Below are 16,258 nucleotides of genomic sequence, written 5' to 3'. Positions count from 1 at the left end.
ATTTGGATATATGTCTGGTAAGGTGGTCCATGCTGTTCAGGGGCCACCACTGCTCTATCAGGCAAAACTTCACCTCATAGGCTTCCTTCACTCCACCCACCATCAGTGAGAGGCTTATAATGTGAAGTTACTGCACAGTTAAGTGTTGTCACCCCCCAACTCACCACCAGTCACGCTGCCCATGTTGTTGTGTGCGATGGAGTGATTCACTTCCAGCATCTCACCTGAAGAGTTACTTTTAAGAGTTACCCTGGTACCACTGGCTTAACCTGAGGTCCACTTCGAAAACAGGAGACTGACATAAAGGATTTACTTTGGGACAGTGATGCTGGGGAACAGGAGCGAATGATCAATGAGACTGAAGCAAAGCAAGGAGAAGATAAACCCAATACAAAGACGTATTGTATATCTGTCCACTGCTTTGAAAACAAGTTTCTTCCTTCCTCACCAGGAGCATGGACCCAGAATTTCTGGGTCTATTTCTGAAACAGTGGGAGGAGCACTTGCTGATGGTTTTTTGGTAAAGCATTAACTCTCTCAGACTTCTGGATTATGCTTATGTGACAGCAGAGTATCTCCAGCAGCATCTCCCATTGTGTCTGCTGGGAAGTGAATGTTTTAGGGTAAATGCAGTCAAAATTTGGATGGAAGTAAAGCAAAGAAACTGTGAGTGGGCAGGCAAGAGATCTCTGGTATCTTCCCTGAGAAACTGATGATTTAAATGAGATATGAATAACATTAAAGAGTTAACTTCCAGGAGTGCAATGGTGGACGAACGTGTACGCATGCCCCTGCACACGTGTGTGTGTGTGTGTGTGTGTGTGTGTGTGGATTCATGAGTAGAGAATTAGAATGCCAGGTGGATGGGAAGGATGTGTGTGAAGACCATGAAATAGAAGGGCCTATCCAGTATATGAGGACTTGAAGGAAAACCAGAGTGGTTAAGATACACAAAGAAGGGGGGGGGGGATGAAACTAGAAGAGGCTAGAAATATAGGAAGGAGACTAATTCCACAGAGCCCTGTAGGCCATGTAAATGATTTGGGTCTTTGTCCTAGGAACAATGGACATGCAGTGGTAGATTTTACAAAGAAAGACTATATAATTACATTTGCTTTTGGAAGGTAGCTCTAGATGTAATGTAGAAATATATTAAAGGAGGTTAAGACCAAACGCAGTAAGACACATAGGCTATTTTTAGTAATCTCAGCGGGAAGTGATGACAGTTTGTACTACATTTTGCAGCTAAGGAATGAAGGGAAATAAATATATTCAAGAGATATTTCAGAGCAAAAACGAGATAACTTGTTTATAGATGGGATATGTGGAGTGAAAGAGAGACATTAAAGATATTTGGTAAAAAGACGTTCATGCCATTTACTGACTAGGAAATAGTGGGGGGAGGCTCAGTCCAGGTTGGGATATGTGATTCATTGGTTTAACTTTCAATATGTTGAATCTGTTTAACCTTGCGGCATTGGAGTAGAACTGTGAAAACACGTAGCATGTGAGAAACTGAAGATTATTTAGCTTTAGATAATTGCTTTCTAAATCATTTCCCAAGCTTTGTATGGTTAGCAAACTGCCAATGGCACTATTTATTTTACTTTTTAAAAAAGACTGCTAACCTTTCTAATTTTAACAGGCCAAAATACACCCATAGAAGATGCTGCGGGAACCCCTCGCATTCCGTTCCCACCCTTTAGCAGGTCATGAGGACTGGCCCTTTGTCATTGAGAGCTCCACTCCTCTCCAGATAATTGACCAGGTCAACCCCCCCAACTTCACCCCCCAAAACACATTATAGAGCCCCTGGCAGGTAGTTTGTACTGGCTGAGGCTAGACCTCTTCACTAAAAGGACATCTGTGTTGAACTTTTTGCACCAGCCTGTCTTGCTTTTCTCACTTGTTTACAGAGCCCTGGAACAGGAATCCCCACATGAGGTTCTGATTCTAGGGAATTCGACCTAAGACACTTTAATTTTTTTTTGTTTTGTTTTGTTTTTTCCCTGAAAAGATTTAAGCAACTTCAAAGCCCCCTCTTTATTTATTTATTTTTTAACTAAGTTCTTCCCAGCAGAAAACCCATGGTTCAACTTTGGGCAAAAACAAACTGACCTTCCATTCGGGTTAAAATCCAGTTCTTAATTTCCCTAGCAAGTGTCCAGTTTGTGTCTCATTTATACATTGCATAAAGCTCCTTAATCAATTTGTAAAACAATGAACTGACAGACACCCATCAGAGAAAACAACTCTGAAGTGACAACCAGTCATTATGGTCAAAAGTTCTAGCTGACTTACTTTATGTAGAAACATGCCAGTTATCAATCCTGCCATATCAGAAAATTACAAAACCCATTCTCTGGAAAATTATTTAAAGAATACATCACTTGTGTAAAATCATGTTACATGAAAAATGAGGTTTATGGTTAAATAATTTTAAAAATTACAAGGTTTACACATAGAACCAGATTTGTCTGTGGCAGGACTTCTCATAGGTATTAACATATTAATATATTATGAACATTTAGAGGCGCAGACAGTATGTGAAGACTCCCAATATTATTTAAGTAAGAAACACTTGTATTTATCACAGAGCATCTTAGTGACAACAAGTAATTTTGGGAAACCATTCTAGGACTTCCTAACTAGAGCTCTCCAATGTTCTATTTACTAACAACACCAAAAATTTATATATCCAGTCTAACCCCTCACTGCTCCCAATGCCTTCAGGGTTTATAATTAAATGTCATTTTTTCAGTGTTTATTAGTGTTGATATAAGTTATGTCATTTAGAAAGTGCTTTTATTTCTAATGTTAACTCTTTTGAAAATGTCATCTATCACATTACTCATATCTTTATATCAAGACTCATGCAGCAATTTCTTCTCAAAATTGATATTAGAAGCATGTTTATGCTTATAAGATGAGCTGCTTTTTGGCTTTGCTTTGAGTGAATTCAGTACGAAGTGCAATGTGAAATTGTTCTTACAAGCTCATTTTAGGTGTTTCATAACATTGCAGTATTGAATTATTTTTGCCCTTTTGTAATGTTTACTTGGCCTGTTTCATACTGTATTTGAAAAAGATATTTCTTTAAAAACAAAAGAAATAGTCTTCATTAATTTTAAAGGAGTGGTAATGAAAGTATAAACCTTAAAAAAAGTAACTATTCTTAAATATATAAGTTGAACAATGAAATGGTACAATAGAAAGATCTGGTAATTTTATTGGGTGCTGCAGAATATTACATAAACAAAACCATTTTTTATTTTTTAGTCTGAGCAATATGAAGAACATTTTTATTGAGATCCAACTGTTCTTTAGCTTCCTTACCTTTGAGGGGAAACAAATCCAACATGAGTTTCCATTAGACAAATGGTTATTATGATGCAAAATACTGTTTGCTATGACTGCAGGGACATGATTCATTGTGTTTTCCTAGTTTGAATTCACAGGGGAATGTTGAACATCTCTGGATATAAACATGGAAAACTTCCATAACATCTGCTACTAATTTCTGCCAGCTGAAAAGTGATAATGATGATGAATATTTTTGTTGATGGTTTGGATACATTGGTCTAAATAAATTAACTTGCAGACTATGGTGTCTAATTGAAAACACATGATTTGTAATATCACCTGGTTGGCTTTATGTGTAGTTACATTTTAGATTGTTCCAATATGTTTAAACTTTATGATTTGTACTTTTTAAAATTAATAAAACACTGCAAATGGGAAGTATGTTAGAGTCTTATGCAAACAGTTACGATCATTTATTATTTCATCACCATATATTATAGAAGCACAATTTGGCTGATAGAGGCACCCTTATGGCAAGAAGGAGCAACTATTGAAGATGGGAATAAGGATTAAAAGTCATTCAACTAACACACCTTGGAATGCTGTTCTACAATTCACTATTTTATTAGGAACAGATGAACATACCTTGAGAGTAGGTGTGCATAAGGGAAGTCTTAAAGGGGCTAAAATTAAAAGCCTTCATAAAATAAATTGAATATATTTAAATACGTAGTTTTTAAAAAAGATTTTATTTATTTGAGAGAGAGAGAGAGAGAGTGAGAGAGAGCATAAGTAGGAAGGAGAGGGAGAAGCAGGCTCTCCGCCGAGCAGGGAGCCCGATGTGGGGCTGGATCCCAGGACCCATGACCTGAGCTGAAGGCAGTCGCTTAACCAACTGAGTCACCCAGGTGCCCAAAACATGTAATTTTTATTTATAGGATTTCTATAACACAACAAACGCAGTAGCTTAGTGTGTCTAGTCTGATAATTGAAACTTTACTCTTTGGAATTTACTGTAACACTGTAACAATTTATGCTTGGTTTTCAACCAGTAAACTGCAGAAAAGAAGGGATGCCGCCTCATGTACTTTTGTATTTGAGAAACCTGGCAAAACTTTTATAATTTTTTAACTAGAATAAATTGGATGACGGTGTGTTTGCCTAATGGGTTTCTGCGAATCTTCAGGACTGGAATATTAATCCATTTTAAGGGTTCATTATGTACTTGCCTGGTAAAAGGCTTTGATTCAAGTCCTTATGATTTATTATTTAACCAACATGCAATTCTTATTAAATCTCAATTAACTGCATATTTGGGTTTATTTTACAGTTTGGCTGACAGACTGAGACAGACACTATTATCCACAACAAATGCTTTATGTCTAATTTTGCAAAATTAATATAAATGAAGAGGTATTCATGACAGAGTGACAGATGGAAAATGGTAAACCTTGAAAGGTGATGATTCTGCTTTTTAACAAACTTCTTTCAAAGACTCCATGAAAGCTCAGAATAAATTTCTGTAGCTAATTATTGAAGTGGGAGCATAATGATGTTCTATTCTCTCTGATTTATTTTGAATATGAAACCTGCATAGTTCTTTTTTCCCCCCACTATTTGTCAATAGAAAAGTAACATAGAAAGATGTCAATATTATGTACTCCTGAAGAGAGTCCTTTAGCCAGTGATCCTTTAAGAAACACTTAATGATGTACAGTATGTTGGCTAATTGAATTTAAATTTAAAAAAATAAATAAATAAAAATAAATGAAAAAAAAAAAAGAAACACTTAATACAGCCCATGATCTGTTGCTCTGCAATTTGTAAGTAGTGAGAGCTGTTTCTGCATTCTCTCACGTGATTCCCCAGCACACACCCTTCGTGTTGATTGCGGGAATCCTTGGACCCTTCCAAATACAAATTGCTGGTCACACCTTGATGACTTTCCTCAGGCCACGTATGACCGCATCAGTACTTCTCAGTGTAACGTGTTCGGTACTTTCTTTCTGACATGCTCTGGAACTGAGTAATTTCACGAGCCGGTGAGTGTGGAGTAGCTTCATTATTTTTTCACTATTTTCTTCTGATCACCCTCCCTTAATCTCTTTGTACTTCTGTGTTTAGCCTGTACGCTGTTATCTTATACTTATTCATAGGTTAAGTGGTCTCTCATCCCTCATTCTTATAGGTAGGTGTCCAGCTAAAGCTTCTCAGAAGATCATCTATTTTGTTTGGGCTCAGACAGATGGGTTTAAATCTTTTTTTTTTTTTAATGTAAAAAAGAACATCTTTATTATCGCTTGAAGACAAACCAAGTGAAAAGCAAGAGTATTACATAAATAAGCAAATAAAAATACAATAATGTCCATTCATTTCCTTCAAATAGTTTTCTTGATCTTGGCTAATTCCTGTCTTTCAGATCATGAGGCCATTTTTTCTAAGTAGACTTTTATTTTTTTTATTTTTTATTTTTTTAATAATAATTTTTTTTATTATATTATGTTAGTCACCATGCAGTACCTCCCTAGATGGGTTTAAATCTTAAATCAAAAGTTGATTTGCTATGAGACCTTGTTTAATGTACCTTCTATGAAACTAAGAATTCTCGTCTGTAATAGAGATTATGGTTGCTATCTCCCAACTTTTCTCTATTCTTTGCCCACATATTTGCAAATAACTTCTGTAATAAAACCTGCCCAAATAACTCTGATTTCATTGTGCCATTGTGTGTGTGTGTGTGTGTGTGTGTGTGTGTGTGTGTGTGTGTGCTGAGATCCTGATCTTTACCCTCTTCTGCATAATTTAAAGCACCAGTACTCAAAGTGTGGTCTATGGACCCGTGTCTTCAAACTGGTTACTAATCTATAAAAGCAGAAGTACGAAAAGAGGCAGTATTTAGAAACTTTTATAGCAATTTTTCACATTGTCATGACATTCAAATATGTTATTCTTCTAATAATTCTTTGTCATTGTATCAATCCATGATAGTTAAAAAATTATAAAAAAAAATAAATGAAACTGGTTCTCCTAAAAGTAATTTGTGAAGTATGAACATTGTGAGTTCACCATTATTGAAGTGACTAGTGAATTCTATAACATCTTATGTTGCGGTGGGGTTGCTCACCTCTCCGGGACAAGCATGTCAAGAGCACAGGACTAGTGGAGACACCCTGAGAAAGCAAACTGGTGCTACATCACAAGCATACGGTTAATGAAAACAGGATTTTAGATAGACACAGAAAGCCAGGGTTTGGTCATTTCTGCAGTACTTTTAAAGAAATAAGAAAGAGAAAGGAAAAAAGTCCTGAATAGAAACCCATGCTCTCTAAAATAAGTATTCATTTTATAACTTCAGTTTTGAAACTTTTGCACATCTATCCATAAGCACTAATTTTATTATATTTTTATTTTTCTTATTTTTTAAAGATTTTATTTATTCAGTTGGCAGAAGGAGAGGGAGAGGGAGCACAAGCCAGGGACTGGCAGGCAGAGAGGGAGAGGGAGAAGCAGGGAGCCTGATGTGGGACCCAATCCCAGGACCCTGGGATCATGACCTGAGCAGAAGGCAGACGCTTAACAGACTGAGCCACCCAGGCACCCCCCCCCCCCACACACACCTTTTTAAAAGATTTTACTTTGTAAGTACTATTTTTTTAAAGCCTTTATTCAACAAATGTTTGTTGATTCAGTAAAATATTCAAGACACTATACTAAACTATGGTACTATAGTAGTAAGTATGATGACAGAGCTTGTGTGTGAACTTGACCGGCCATGGAGTACCCAGATAAAACATTCTATCTGGGTGTGTCTGTGAGGTATTTCTAGATGAGATTATCATTTGGATTGATGAACTGAGTCAAGAATATTGCCTATCCCAATGTGGGCATCAGTTAATTCATTGAGGGCTTGAACAGAACAACAAGCAGAGGGAAGGAAAACTTTGCCTCATTTTGCTTCCTGCCTGCCTGGTTGAGTGGGAACATATCGTGTCATCTTCTCTGGCCCTTAGACTGGGATTTAAACCATTGGCTCCCCTGGTTTTCATGCCTTTGGACGCAGACTGCATTACATGACTGGTTTTCCTGAGTCTCCAGCTTGCAGAGGGAATATAGAGAAAATTCTCAACTTCCATAATCGTGTGAAACCCTAATACAATAAGGTAAAATCATATTCTTCTCCAGTAGTTTTAATGGTTGACCACAAAGTGAGTGATAGTTTACAAGTCTTTATTTTGTGCGTGTGTGTAAGTAACAGGAAAGAGAAAGGGAGGGGGAAGAGAGAAAGCAAGTACTCTAGCAGTCAGATCCTAGAAAGAGATATTTTTCTGTACTAAATATTCTAACATTCTAATATTCTAATTTCTCCACTTAATATATGGTTTTAGAAAAAAATGCAATAATAAGCTATTGCCAATAACTTACCCCTGAACATAGGTGTGCATTTCTAGATCTTTCCATGTAGTATAGAATTCCTGGATCGTAGGGTTTTTTGTGTTTTGTCTTGAAGAGATAATCCCAGCAGTGGCTGAGAGTAGCACTTGTTCAAACCTTGAGTTTTCTCTTTCCTTTCAGTCAATCTGGTGAGAGGTGTAGAAGGGTATCATTGAAGTTTTACTTTTTCTCTGGTAGCTAATGATGGTGGACACCTTATTATACCTTATTGGCCATTTAGGTATCTTTTTTGGTTATGTGTTTTCCAAAATTTTGTTCATTTTTGCCAGGTTATCTTATTGATCAGTAACATTGCTTGGAGTATTCCAGATACACTTCCTTTGTCTAAAATCTGTGTGACAAAGAACTTCTAATATCATTATTACAAGAACTTGGCTTGCATTTTAACTCTATTAATTGTGTCTTTTGATGAAAGCATTTTTAATGTGGATTGAGATTGCCTTATCAACGTTTTCTTTATAGCTGCTACATTTGAGTCCTGTTTAAATAATCATTGCCTATCCCATAGTCAATCTATTTTCTGATATTTTTGCCAGGAAGCTTTATTGCTTTGTTTTTCACACAATGCTCACATTTCATCTTGCATTGGTTTTTATGTGAGGTTTGAGGCAGGTGATTAAGTTAATTTGGATAATATTGGTGTTTATTCTATCATTAACCTGTTTGCATTACAAACCCTTTTTTCTTTAAGCATTAGTTAAGTTTGTCTGGTTTGGTACCTGTCTTTTACTGTTTTGTTCTCTTATTTTATAATTCAAAGTTGCATAATGTTTGAAAGTGATAATTATAATTTACTTGTCAGTTCAACTTATAGTGGAGTAAGAGCAGCAGTAAGATATGGTACATGATTTAAGTTTTGATTTTTTGGTGATGTCTTTTCAGGGTGGTTGTTACCTACGTAGCAGCTATTGGAGACACTCTCCTGATTCTACTGTTCCAATTTCCACACTAATTGCTTAACCTCTGGGTTAATGACAGTTTTAGTTATTGCTTAGCACAAATGCAGGAGAGAGAGAGGTCAACCAGTTTGTTTTTTCCAAATGGACCCTTTGCCACTTCTTGTATGCATTGGGCTAGGCTTCTAGCTTGCTTAAATGCTAAGAAGTTTATCCTCAATGCATTTTATCCTTAATGCATTTGTTCCATTCTACCTTCAATTTTTAAAATATCTGAATCTGATCCTATTTCCCTTCTATCTTTGGCTACTTTTTAATGATACTGTTTTATGTTTCCCTGTGCTGCTTTAAATGTATTTGTTTTTTTTTTACATTTAGGTTGTAATTCCATGAAATTTTAGGTGATAGTTACTATGGCAATGTTGCTTGATCTCTACTTAACCCAATCTTCTGTGATAATTTATCCTCGCATTTCTTATGTTCCTTATTTGAATACACACACATATGTATATACACATGCATACAAAACACACACGTATTTTTCTAAATATGTACATATATATTGGGTATATGTACATTTATACACACAGGCATACATATAGGTATAAATAGATAAGTTTAAATTGAAATTTAGAAAATTATGTATAGTAGGTTAATTTATTTTGCAGACAAATTTTTCAAATACAATGTTTAACAAATAAACTGCCTAAGTTTGAGCTCTCCAAGTGTTTTGAAATAGTAATAGCTGACCAAGTGAATATTTGCCATTCCATCACTAATTGGGTGAGCAGATTCTTTTTTTTTTTTTTTTTTTTTTTTTTTTTGGGTGAGCAGATTCTTATATCAACACAAACTGAAATTGATTTAGGGTCAGAAAATGAAAAGCAGCACATCGGCTAATCTATACATACCCACTCTGCAGTCCTTTGCTATTTCTAATAATTGACATGATTGAAATGAACATGTTATTAATGAGACCAATATTAGCTTAGATATAATTACTTCATAATTTATAATGCCTATTACAGGTGTAGGTTGTCTCTGCTACTTTGGCTAATTATTTTTAAAAATGGTGTGGGAAAGACTGGCTGCTGTTAGGACAGCTGAGCTCACTCCTTAGTGTGAGATATAATTATTCAAAGCATTCTCAGCAGGTCAGTAGTGTCATTGTTCACCTAACCAGTTATTTTTAGGACAATTCATACCATTATAACAGTGACAATTAAAAAAACTCTCTTTTCAAATAGCATAATTCAAAGTAATGATGTGCTGCTTGCTAAAACCGTCACGATTTATACATCTGGTGATGTGCAACTGAAAGTCAGCAGATATATTATTTTTAATTTGGCTAATTTGTTATTAGTTCAATTAACAGAAAAGCAACTTATTGAATACTGAATATGCAAGGTTTATTAAAAACTGTAATCTGAGTGTCTCTTAAACAATAGAATCTTTTCTACCTTTCTGTTCTTTTTTACCATTCATCACAATCTCATAATGTGATGAATTTTTAAATTGACTATATAGAGCATAGACCATACTGTTACCATTAAAATATATTTACTATTCGTATCTAATGACATAATACGTTTAGTTGAAATAAATAAGTAGACTTGAAGGCAGTATTCTAATGTGACAAATACAATCTGGTTATGGAAAAGCAATGGTGTTATAGAATTCATATATAATATTCTTTTTAGTGTACTATATTTTTATGATATAAAGGACAGTTTGAATGAGATATATATGTGACACAAAGGTATTAACTATATTTCATCTGTGAATTAAATGAATCCTAGAGCATCTGTTAAATTTAATTAACAAATCAAGTCATTTAATACAGTAGCATAATTATGGAGGCCTGTAATTGGTGAAGGGAAGCAAAGAGATCATATGGATTGAATTAAAGTACTGACCAAAATGATTAATGGAATAATGTTCCAATATTTTTATGGAATAAATTAATTTGAAATACTGAAGTGATTTCAAAAGATATTTACATGACAGAGACTGGCTGGAAACACTAAATTCCCTTCCTGTTGCAGTATACACCAAATAAATGAAATGTCCTACCCTGTTGCCATATTGATTAGTCCTTTTCAATGGGAAGTGGGAAGGAGTGATATATCATTTTCTAGCCAATGTACTTAAAAGCTTAAAAAGCCCTTATTTATTCTTTCTGTCTCCCTCTTCCTCCTCCCCTCCTCTCTTTCTCTGTCTGCTGTCTTCTGCTTGCGGTCTGGGTACAAATGATCCACAGAAGCCACTACGCAGAAAACACCTGTGTCACCGAGTGACTAAATACAGCAAAGGTTTTCAACCGCCACTGAGTTGTTCAGGTTCATTGTCGCCAGCAGGGGACTTCTCTTAACTCATGCAATTTGTGTTCACCTTATATACCAAGCATCAATCCTTTTGAAACATCCCCAATTACTTCTTTCTGTTCTTAGATATGGAATTCACAAGTTTGATTTATATTTTACCAGCATCTGATAAGCTTCATTATAACTGGCTTTTGAAATAATTTTATCCTTTAAATTTCAGGCTTTTCAGACTTCTTTGCTGGTATTCCACCCCTTCTTCAATATTAGAGTGGGGGATGGACCTTAGCCCTCCTCGTGGTCTCTATTTCGGCCCTGGATGATTTGTTTCAGGTCTGTGGCTTTAACCCACATCTCCGATCCCTATGTCTTTATTTTATTTTATTTTACTGTTTTTTTTATTATATTATGTTAGTCACCATATAGTACATCCCTGGTTTCTGATGTAAAGTTCAATGATTCATTAGTTGCGTATAACACCCAGTGCACCATGCAATACGTGCTCTCCTTAATACCCATCACCGGCCTATCCCATTCCCCCACCCCCCTCCCCTCTGAAGCCCTCAGTTTGTTTCTCAGAGTCCATAGTCTCTCATGCTTCATTCTCCCTTCTGATTACCCCCCCCTTTCTTTATCCCTTTCTTCCCCTACCGATATTCCTAGTTCTTATGTTCCATAGATGAGAGAAATCATATGATAATTGTCTTTCTCTGCTTGACTTATTTCACTTAGCATTATCTCCTTCAGTGCCAGCCATGTTGCAGCAAATGTTGAGAACTCGTTCTTTCTGATAGCTGAGTAATATTCTATTGTATATATGGACCACAACTTCTTAATCCAGTCATCTGTTGAAGGGCATCTCGGCTCCTTCCACGATTTAGCTATTGTGGACATTGCTGCTATGAACATTGGGGTACATATGGCCCTTCTCTTCACTATGTCTGTATCTTTGGGGTAAATACCCAGTAGTGCAAAGGCTGCATCATAGGGTAGCTCAATTTTTAACTTTTTAAGGGACCTCCACACTGTTTTCCAGAGTGGCTGTACCAACTTACATTCCCACCAACAATGTAGGAGGGATCCCCTTTCTCCACATCCTCTCCAGCAATTGTTGTTTCTTGCCTTGTCTATTTTTGCCATTCTAACTGGTGTAAGGTGGTATCTTAGTGTGGTTTTGATTTGAATTTCCCTGATGGCTAATGATTTTGAACATTTTTTCATGTGTCTGTTAGCCATTTGTATGTCATCATTGGAAAAGTGTCTGTTCATATCTTCTGCCCATTTTTTGATTTGTTTATTTGTTTCTTGTGTATTGAGTTTGAGAAGTTCTTTGTAGATCTTGGATACCAGTCTTTTATCTGTAGCATCATTTGCAAATATATTCTCCCATTCCGTGGGCTGCCTCTTAGTTTTTTTGACTGTTTCCTTGGATGTGCAGAAGCTTTTTATCTTGATGAAGTCCCACAAGCTCATTTTATCTTTTGTTTCTCTTGCCTTTGGAGATGTGTCATGAAAAAGGTTGCTTTGGCCAATGTCGTAGAGGTTGCTGCCTATGTTCTCCTCTAGGATTTTGATGGATTCCTGTCTCACATTGAGGTTTTTCATCCATTTGGAGTTTATCTTTGTGTATGGCATGAGAGAGTGGTCAAGTTTCATTCTTTTGCATGTAGCTGTCCAATTTTCCCAGCATCATTTATTGAAGAGACTGTCTTTTTTCCATTGGATGTTTTTTCCTGCTTTGTCAAAGATTAGTTGCCCAAGGACCCAAGGGTCCATTTCTGCAGTCTCTATTCTGTTCCATTGGTCTATGTGTCTGTTTTTGTGCCAGTACCATACTGTCTTTGTGATCACAGCTTTGTAGTACAGCTTGAAATCTGGCAACGTGATGCCCCCAGCTTTGTTTTTCCTTTTCAACAGTTCCTTGGTGATTCGGGGTTTTTACTGGTTCCACACAAATTTAAGGGCTGTTTGTTCCAGTTCTTTGAAAAATGTCATTGGTATTTTTATTGGGATGGCATTGAAAGTGTAGATTGCTCCGGGTAGCATGGACATTTTAACTATGGTTATTCTTCCGATCCATGAGCATGGAATATTTTTCCATCTTTTTGTGTCTTCTTCAATGTCTTTCAAGAGTGATTTGTAGTTTCTAGAATATAGATCCTTTACATCTCTGGTTAAGTTAATACCAAGATAACATATGATTTTTGGTGCTATTGTAAATGGGATGGATTCCCTAATTTTCTCTTTCTTCAGTCTCATTTTTTGTGTATGGAAATGCAACTGATATCTGAGCATTGATTTTGTATCCCGCCACATTACTGAATTGCTCTATAACTTCTAATAGTTTGGGAGTGGATTCTTTTGGGTTTTCCATATAGAGTATCATGTCATCTGCGAAGAGAGACAGTTTGACATCTCCTTTGCCAATTTGGATACCTTTTATCCCTTTTTGTTGTCTGACTCATGTTGCAAGGACTTCTAGTACTATGTTGAATAATAATGGCGAGAGTGGGCATCCTTGTCGTGTTCCTGATCTTAAGTGAAAGGCTTTCAGCTTTTCCCCATTGAGAATGATATTTGCTGTAGGCTTTTCATAGATGGTTTTTATGAGATTGAGGAATGTACCCTCTATCCCTACGCTCTGAATGGTTTTAATCAGGAAAGGATGCTGTATTTTGTCAAATGCTTTTTCTGCATCTATTGAGAGAATCATATGATTTTTGGCTTTTTCCTTCTGGATAAAATCTAAGACACCAATCGATTTGTGAATGTTGAACCACCCTTGCATCCCAGGGATGAATCCCACTTGGTCATGATGGATAATCCTTTTAATGTACTGTTGGATTCTATTAGCCAGGATCTTGTTGAGTATTTTGGCATCCATATTCATTAGGGAAATTGGTCTGTAATTCTCCTTTGATGGGGTCTTTGCCTGGTTTGGGGATTAAGGTAATACTGGCCTCATAGAATGAGTTTGGTAGCTTTCCTTCTGTTTCTATTTTTTGAAATAGCTTTAGGAGAATAGGTATTATGTCTTCTTTGAATGTTTGGTAGAATTCCCCAGGAAAACTGTCTGGGCCTGGAGTTTTGTTTTTTGGAAGGTTGTTTATCACTGACTCAATCTCTTCATAATTAATTGGCCTGTTTAAAAAATCAATTTCTTCCTGTTTCAGTCTTGGTAGTTTATAGGTTTCCAGGAAGGCCTCCATCTCTTTCAGATTGCTTAATTTATTGGCATAAAGCTGTTGATAAAAGTTTCTAATAATCCTTCCAATTTCATTGGTGTTGGTTGTGACCTCTCCTTTTTCATTCATAATTTTATTAATTTGGGTCCTTTCTCTATTCTTTTGGATAAGTCTTGCCAGTGGTCTGTCAATTTTATTAATTGTCTCAAAGAACCAGCTTCTAGTTCTGTTGATCTGCTCTACTGTACTCCTTGTTTCTAATTCATTGATTTCTGCTCTAATCTTGGTCAACTGCTTCCTCGTGCATGGATTAGGCCTGTCCCTCTGTTGCTGTTCCAGCTTCTTGAGGTGAGAATATAAAAACTGCATTTTAGATTTTTCTATTCTTTTGAGTGAGGCTTGGATGGCTATGTATTTTCCCCTTAGAACTGCCTTTGCAGTATCCCATAGGTTTTGGACCATTGTGTTTTCATTCTCGTTGGTCTCCATAAATTGTTTAAATTGATTTTTGATTTCCTGATTTATCGAATCATTCCTGAGCAGGATGGTTCTTAGTAACCAGCCCTGCAGGAGATATTAAGGGGGGTTCTATAAAAGTAAAAAGGCCCCAAAAGTGATACAGAACAGAAAGTCACAATCGATAGAAACAAAGACTTTACTGGCAACATGGCATCATTAAAACCATATCTCTCAATAATCAGTCTCAATGTAAATGGCCTAAATGCTCCCATAAACACCACAGGGTTGCAGATTGGATAAAAAGACATGACCCATCCATTTGCTGTCTACAAGAGACTCATTCTGAACCTAAAGATACATTCAGACTGAAAGTAAAGGGATGAAATACCATCTTTCATGCCAATGGACCTCAAAAGAAAGCTGGGGTAGCAATTCTCATAACAGACAGATTGGATTTTAAATTCAAGACTATAGTTAGAGACACAGAAGGGCACTATATTATTCTTAAAGGATGTATCCAACAAGTGGATATAACAATTATAAATATATATGCCCCCAACAGGGGAGCAGCAAGATACACAAGCCAACTCTTAACCACAATAAAGAGAAATATAGATAAAAATACGCTAATAGTAGGGGACCTCAACACTCCACTATCAGCAATAGACAGATCACCTAAGCAAGACATTGACAAAGAAACAAGGGCTTTGAATGCCATACTCGATGAGTTGGACTTCATAGATATATATAGAACACTACACCCCAGAACCAAAGAATACTCATTCTATTCTAATGCCCATGGAACATTCTCAAGAATAGACCATGTTCTGGGTCACAAAACAGGTCTCAACTGATACAAAAAGACTGAAATTATTCCTTGCATATTCTCAGACCACAAGGCTCTGAAATTGGAACTCAACCACAAGGAAAAATTTGGAAAAAACCCGATCCCTATGTCTTGATCCCTTCTGTGTCCAATTCTTCACGTCTCCACTTGATCCTTAGGACATGATAAACTTAACATAACAAAATGGAATTCTTTATTTCTCCCTTTAAAAAAAAAATGTTTCTCTGTCTTCTGCACTTCAGTTTATGGCATTAGCAGTCATCCAGGTATTTAGTACCAAACTCAAGGCATTAGCTTTGGGTCCTCTCTTTCCTTCATTTCCTACTTCTGATCCATTTGGATCTTTCTCTAAACTATATTCTATCACTTCTCACCCTCCCCACAACTGCCTGTGATAGTATCATCTCTTATCTGAATTTAAGAATTGTAAGCAGGGAAGTTGCATCCTCTGATTTATAATTTCAAAAGGCAATAATTTTCTCACTAGTCTTTTTTTTTTTTTTTTTTTCCTGCTCTGGACTCTTTTAGACAATAGCAAGCATGACTTTTTGAAGCAGAAATCAAATAATGTAAATACCTTGCTTAAAAATCCCCACGTTATTCTCACTACGTTTTTATAAAATCTAAATTCATACCATGGCATCAGTCTTCATCTTGTAACACTAATGCACAGACTGGTACAAAGCTATGAAACACTGTCAGAACTAGGAGATGAAATCATTAAGTTTTAATATGCCTTCAAAATCTAAAATAATGGCTCAGAGTTTATCAACTGGATGGAATTTAGCAAAAAAA

Source organism: Ursus arctos, unplaced genomic scaffold (genome assembly GCF_023065955.2).
Source record: "Ursus arctos isolate Adak ecotype North America unplaced genomic scaffold, UrsArc2.0 scaffold_7, whole genome shotgun sequence".
NCBI classification, from domain to species: Eukaryota; Metazoa; Chordata; class Mammalia; order Carnivora; family Ursidae; genus Ursus; species Ursus arctos.
Note: the sequence above shows the minus strand (reverse complement) of the source record.